Source organism: Arachis hypogaea, chromosome 11 (assembly GCF_003086295.3).
Source record: "Arachis hypogaea cultivar Tifrunner chromosome 11, arahy.Tifrunner.gnm2.J5K5, whole genome shotgun sequence".
NCBI classification, from domain to species: domain Eukaryota; kingdom Viridiplantae; phylum Streptophyta; class Magnoliopsida; order Fabales; family Fabaceae; genus Arachis; species Arachis hypogaea.
Genome location: NC_092046.1, coordinates 60192465 through 60200559, shown reverse-complemented (window position 1 = coordinate 60200559; position 8095 = coordinate 60192465).

Here is an 8095-nt window from a genome sequence, read left to right as displayed (position 1 = left end):
TTGTGACTTTGTCGCTCCACTTTATCGTGTTGAGCTCACTTGTTCACAAAAAAAAAAATGAATCAAATAATTAATAATGTTCTAGCTTCTGTTTTCTTCAAATAATATTATGACTTTATTTACAAAGTGCAATTTTAGATTTGGCTTTATTAACAAACTTACATTGGTTTCTTTTTATTTGGTCAAATTACACTTCAACTACAAATCTAATAACTTATTCTTTGTTCAAGGTAGTTATAGTTTAAATGCTTTAACATAGTGATTGCTCACTTTCTCTTATGTGGATGAGCAATTTTTTGCAGCCTAAATACAATAAAAAATTAAAATATTCTTGCTTTTGGACAGTTGTCTACTCTGCTATTTGCTTCCAGCTTTGTTCATTCAATAGAATGACCTTCAAATACCCTTGCAAATTATATCTTTCTTTGTGGTTTCTAATTAAAATGATTGGTTGTATTCTTAATCTAATATAAGATAAGGTTATCAATACTCATAGATAGGTAGCTTATTAAGAGGCTCCTCAAATTAGATCTGTATAATTTTTTTTAAAGCCGAAATTTATTTTTATATTTCTTTCTTTTTTTAAAAAAAAGTTACAGAAAATGCCATTAGGATTTGGAATGCAAGCAGCGAGAGATCTATAACTATAACAACTTGACAATTAGTCAATTACACAGATTCCTTTTCCCCCATTTTGTAAAACAAATAATCTTTTTCCTTTCTTAAACTGCAGAAGGGGAAATTGATTATGTGAGGGTGCTCAATTGAGTCCTTCCAAACGATATTTGCATGATGGGCTGGTGTCCTGTTCCAGTCAATTTCCATGCAAGGTTTCTATCTCTAACTTCATTTTCTATATAAATATCAAGTTATACTGAGTTTGAGAGCAACGGGAAACAACTGATTGGGGAAGTAAGTTTCATATGGTTAGGAAAAGTAAACAATGCTATTGTGGTGAAGTTCATACTCAGATGAATCATGAAGTATCCATAATATTTTCATTTACTTACCCTTCAAATTGAAAAGAACTAGCAATAAATCAAATTAAAAAAAAAACAAATAATTAAGCTTGATATTTTGAATTATTCTATTTTTTCATCATATTCCTTGCTTATCTGTGGATGCAGATTCAACTGTTTTAAGTAGGCAATATAAATCAAATTAGCTTAATATTATTTGTTTAGATTATAAGGGATCTTCAAATTATAATCCAGACGTTATTAACATACTTAAACGTTAAGTAACATACAAGTTATTACTAAAGGAAAAGAAAAATGAAATAATCATTTTAGTTTGCCCAATTAACTTATTTGATGGAAATGTATTCACTAATCTTGCTTGCGTGTGTGTCCTGATTTTTTTTCTCTTTATTCTAAATCTACTTCATTTGATGGAAATGTATTGACTATTTCTATTTAATGCTATATTTACACACCCTTCTAAAAACACTAATTCAAACCAGCATTAGATTCATCTTTCGATGATTATATGCAAATATGTCCTAAGAATTTTTATGTTTCATGGTTTCTAGCAAGTAACAATATAACAATCTCGCCGTGCTCCTTTCATCTTATTAAGCATAAATTATATAAATTTAAACTATGTAATTTGTTTCTTATTATAGTTAGCAATTTTATTGTTGGACAATGTAATTTGAAGAAAATTGTAAAATCTTATTAATTAGTAATTTAGAGGACATTTTTTTTGTAGGTATAATAATTAGAAGAAAGATTTATTAAAATGGTTGATGATGTGAAAGGTACAATTTATGGTGGTGTTTGATCCTGCAAGTTGGAATGAAAGTAATCTTATTGTAGAAAATTAGTGATCTAACTCTCTACTTTTATAAATTCTTATTTCATAAAGGTTTTTTCTTTTAATTTCTTTTGATGGTTTGCAGATTATTAACATATAATGCTTTATTACTGTCTAAATGAATAATGTTTAATAATTCATGGAATTTTCTTAGGCATATTCTTTGATTTATTAGATAAGAAACCATTTTAACTGTTGATTGCCGTAATAAAAACCACTTTTCATTATCAGCCACCCCTTTATAGTTTTCTTCATTACCTTGCTTCTCTTTTCTTTTTATTGCTCTTTGAAGATGTGTTTAGTGATAGTGATCTGTCTAATCATAACCTAATCCTCTTTTAATTTCATTACCGTTATTGTGGTTGTATATATTAGAGTGATTTAGTTCTTTTAACAAACACTAAGTAAAAGAATGAATCATAATTTGTCACACATAATTTACACTGTCACAAAATACTCAAAAAAATAAGGATTTACGTTAAAAAAATTTTTAATCACCAAACAAAATACAAGTACAAATTCTTTCTAATTCGTATCAATAATTAACACCAATTGCGAATCAACTTTATTGATGATGTTCAATACCTACATTTGAAACTTCTACTTTTGGTAAATATGTTATTTTTCTTCTCAAATTTAATTAATTTTCACAATTTTTATTTGAATTATATTTTAAAAAATATGCATTTATGTTTAATTTGCTTCTCTTTTTCTTTTTTTCTTCTAACTTTTGCAAGAATCTTCATCTCTTAAAAATACACCAGTAGTGATTTGTTACAAATGAATGTGCCTTCAAGAATTAGCGGTAATAGGAGAAACAATTTTTTCAAACATTTTGATGCATGAATCTGTGAATTATGAGGAAGTACTTCATTGTTTAGCATCCAAATTTTTACTTACAGACCAGTGCTTTTTTGTTTTAATGGCATACCTTTTTGGCCTTTTCAACTATAGATAATTGAAAAACAAATAGTTGGCAACTATAGTTTAAAAAGTTAATAACTTTTCAAAGAAGTTTGTATTAAAAAGTTAATAACTTTTTCAGTTCTCTTTGCCATTTTTTAGAAGGCTCAATCAATTTCAATATAACTATTTAGGTTTCTTTTTCCCATATCATTGTCGGTTTTAGATCCACTAAATGTTGTTACTGTCAGCGAAGAAACAGCAGTTCGGTAGCAAGATAGTGACGGCGGATAGCTAACCGGTGGATATTCATCGTTGGAGATGGAAAAATAGAATGGTGGTAGATATCTTGCCGTTGAAGGTGTTACTGGCTATGAGGCAAAGGTAAATTTTTTTTAGGTTTAATTACTCTGTTGATCTCTATAATTTCGTGAAATTTTTAATTAGGTCACTATACTTTTTTTCTTTTTAATTGGGTCCCTGCACCAATTTTTTTTTTCAATTAGGTCCCTCTTGGTAGTAATTGGCTTAATTGTATAGGGATCCAACTAGAAAAAAAATTGGTGTAGGGACTCAAATCAAAGAAAAAAAAGTGTAGGGACTCCATTAAAAAAAAAATTAGTGCAAGGACTCAATTAAAAGGAAAAAAAAAAGTATAGGGACCTAAGTAAAAATTTTGCAAAATTATAGAGACCAACAGAATAATTAAACCTTTTTTTTTAATTTTAAAAAATAAAGCTATTATTTTTTTTTATTTTTCTAATCTTCTATTTTTGTTTCAAAACATTTTAAGACTCATTCGATTGATATAAGTAAAATTTTAAAAAAAGTGGTCATTCAATCATTTTCCTTTTGGTAGGTGATAGGAAGGAGTCGCATTATTTAAGATGTGGTAGAACCGACTAGGTGTTTTTTCTGTTGGACAAGTTAATGTTAAAAAAGGGAAAAAAAAAAAGGGAGTGTGCTTTCTGTTAGTTATTACTAATACGTTATGGTTTATATGCTATTTTTAAGTATACTTGGCTTGAATGAGATTCACATATATTTATACAGTTCAAATGTAATTTTTTCTAGGAAACTCCTTTGGCATCTATACAGAGGGATTGGAGAGCTCCTTTCGGTCTTTCACTATTTTGTTTTCCTATCTTTTTCTTTGTCTAATGCTATGAAGCACGGACACTTCGCTGAGTTATCGTGTCCGCGTGTCAGACACATTTTGGACACGACACTCACCGACACTCGTCCGACACGCGTGTCTGCTGTGTCCAACTGTGTCTTAATAAAAAATAAAAAATTCTTCTCCGGACACGCCTAGACATACCTAAATACCATCACGTGTCCGCGTGTCCAGTCTTATTCTTAACATATATTCTTAAAATAAATTTAGATATAGTATATATTATTATTTATTAAAACAAAAAATATTTTAAATACTTGATATAATTAAAATAAGACATTAAAAATAATTAAAAAATTTTATTTTATATTTTAATATCAATAAAATATCAAAATATCATTATAATTTATCTAAAAAATACTTTATATTTTATATATATGCGTGTCCCCGTGTCAAGTAAGATTTTAAAATTCGCGTGTCAATGTGTCTCGTGTAATGTCGTGTCCCGTGTCCGTGTCAGTGTCCGTGCATCATAGGTCTAATGTTACATGAAGGTAAGAAAAAATACTTTAATAGCTAGAAGTTTGTTCTTTCGGTTAGACAATTTAATTTGTGTTATGATCAAAATTGATTTCAAAACATTGGATTTTTTGCGAGAGAACCAAATCTTGGAAGGATTTATTATAGAGGTGCTGTCTGAAAAGCTATTGTTAGAATATTTGATAGAAAGCAATCCCATCAAGGGATTGCTGCGAGAAATTTCTTGGTGTGTTTTCTTTGATTTATGCTTTGTGCTACAAAAAAGTGAAATAGATTAATGGTAAGAAGTCATCATATTGAAAATAAATTATTTTATTTATTTATTTATTGGCAGTAGTCTGTTCACACACTCCAGTCAGTTTGCATTCGAAGAGGACATAATTGACCAAATTAGAACAAACAATATAATTAACATGAACACAAATTTTTATGTAAAATCAGTTTGAATATATTGATGTTAAAATTTGACTGAATACATGGGCTATTTTTTGGTTGTTTTTTAGGTGTTCGGTTAGTCGCCTGACGAATGACCAAATGTACGGGTTTGGATTTTCACACTAAAAATAGAAATTGTCCGTTGCAAGTATAGTCCAAACCCAACCAATGATCATCGATCAAATAATAAATTCAAAACAAAATATAAACCGAGAGTAATGAAACCTCGGGTCGTTCTCCCTAGAACGCAATTGAAAGTGTTTCTCTTTTTGTTGTGAAGAGGATAAAGGGGGTGTTCAAGCAAGAAATAAAAGATTAAAAGAACTAAGTAATAAAAGAATTAAGGAATGCTCAAAATTGGAAATTAATGAAAGTAAAGAGAAAAATGAGATCAAAACTAGTGAAAATGCTAAGAATGTAATAAAGAGGGTCTTGACTTGGGAATGAGTATCCAAGGAATCCTATCATCGCCATAACCACAATTATGGTAATTATGATGAGTCAATCTCACCTAGTCAACCCCAACCATCGAGGAGAAAGTCAAGCAAGCATAATTGACCTTAATTCATAAGTCCTAGCTAACTTACCAAACTAGTTGATAAAAAGCTAGCGTTAATGGAAACAAGAGTCAACTAACTACCCAAGAATTACCACTAAATGTCGGACATTATGGCTCTAGTATCCTAGGAACCCAAACCACAAGTCAAGGTGTGAAAATCTACTCAAAATCTAAGGTTGACATTTTCACAAACACCTTGTGTGCATAAATTTAAAACATGGAAAATTGCAAGGAAAGATAACAAATTATAACCAACTCTCAACAAAACCAAATATAAACAAGCAATCAAACATAAAGAAAGCATGAAACAGTAAATTCATCAATCAAAACTTCAAGAACTCAAAATTACAATTATAAACAAAGTGCTTGAACCAAAGGAAATGAAAATAAAGACAATGTAATTAAAGAGGAATTAAAGAGTACTTACAATAAAGATGAGCAAAATTCAAAGAAGAGCTTGCTATAAAATGCTACATGAAGATGGAAATTAAACCCTAAGAGAGCATTTTCTACTCTACTCCTACTCCTACTCCTAATGCATTTTCTACCTAATCTACCCTAATGAAGACTTGTGTGTTAATGTGTGTTGAATTCCCCTTATATAGCCTTTCACTTCAGCCTTCAAGCCTTCCAAAATGGGCCAAGAGACCTCCAAATTCGCGCAGCACATGTTTCATTAATGCAATCATGTGCAGGGACCTGTGCGGACGCACAGACGTGTGCGTCCGCACACTAGGCTGAAAATTGACCTGTGCGTACACACACATGGAAATTCTCACTTGTGCGCGCGCACGCATCGCTGTATGTGCTTTTTCTTGTTTTCTTCATGTTTTCCCCCTTGCACATGCTTTCTTCCACTTTTGTCCATCCATTCTTGCCTTCAAGGCCTGAAATCACTCACAAACCATATCACGGCATCGAATGACATAAAAGTGGAATTAAATTGCTCTATTAAAGTACAAAATTGCATGTTTTTACATTTAGGATCAAATTAGGGACAAAACACAAAAGTATGCTATTTGGATGCTTAAGTGTGAGTTCATATACTAGAATCCATTCAAATCAAGCCAGAATATATCGAAAAATATGGACTCATCATCGCTATTCACCATTCTTTCTCTATCCTTTGTTCAGATACAAAGAGCAACACTAACTTAAATTTGTTAACTTATAAAAAGTTTATTTAGCTTTAAATGTTTAGTCTTGAACGAACTTGGCTTATTCAACAAAGGCTAAACTGTAAATGAGGTTCACACGTTTCTCATTAGAATGCAAATCGAGGTTTACTTATCGGCAAGTTTTATGGTGTAGATAGTAAATTGGCATCTACATGTGTAAATATGCGGTGGCAATCTATGGTTATAACAAGTGGCATAAAAAGGAGACATGATGTTCAGTGTGTCAGAAATGTTGCAGAAAAAGTTCAATGAAACCACGTGAAGAGGCTCCTAACTTGGTTAGATAATGAAATGTTAGGATGAGTAATTAACTTTGGTTGATTATGGGCTCAATTCTTGGTTTTTTTTTCTCGTTTTTGGACAAAAACTTGGTTTTGTGTCAAAGGCCTTTCTACTCAATACTCAACAAACCCAAAAATCACTGCAATTATGATTACTCACAGAAAACATAAAAAAGAACATCAGTGTCGCTACTACGCCATTCCAAGTTTGGGCTTTCATCTAATTAGCATCATGCATGTGCTGAAAGTTGATATTAAAACAAATAATTATGCCACGTCCAAAAAAATAAATAATAATAATAATAATAATAATAATAATAATAATAATAATAATAATAATAATAATAATAATAATAATAATAATAATAATAATAATAATAATAATAATAATACAGTTAGTTAAAAATAATTTTATGCAACATTTAATTGAATCTGGATGTGTTATATAAATTATTTTATAATTAATTTTAGTAATATTAATTTAATGAATCATTTTAAATAAAAATAAAAATTATATAATAGTAAATCAAATAATAAAGTTTGATTTGTTTTATATTTATTTGGATATCTAAAAACACCGAAATATGTAACACTTCCAAAAGAAAATGATTCTTCTCTTTAAAAAAAAAAAACTAATTTTTAAAGTGATCACGTGAATATTATCTAAAAGAACGGATATAATTGTACGATTGCATAAAATATTTTACATTGTCAATTATTTATAAATATAAAATTAATTAAAATAATAAACTGTATGTTTTATTATAAAATTGCTAGAACTTCAATTATTTATTATTATTATTATTATTATTATTATTATTATTATTATTATTATTATTAGTAGTAGTAGTAGTAGTAGTAGTAGTAGTAGTAGTAGTAGTAGTAGTGGGAGGATTGGTGTTATCCACAATGATACATGTAGTATTCATTGTACTTTCAGTAGAGGGGATTAGAGTGGGTTGCCGAGTCAATGAGGAGCTTTCCAATGGTACAAATCACGGTGAAAGATAGGATGGACGGATTAGCAGTGGTGATGTGTGTGTACAATGAACAGTATATTTATTTTGGGTTTGTTGAGTATTAAGTAGAAAGACCTTTGACACAAAACTAAGTTTTTGTCCAAAAACGAGAAAAAAACCAAAGATTAGGCCCATAATCAACCAAAGTTAATTACTCATCCTAACATTTTATTATCTAACTAAGTTAGGAGCCTCCTCACGTAATTCTATTAAACTTTTTCTGCAATGTCTCTGACACACTGAACATC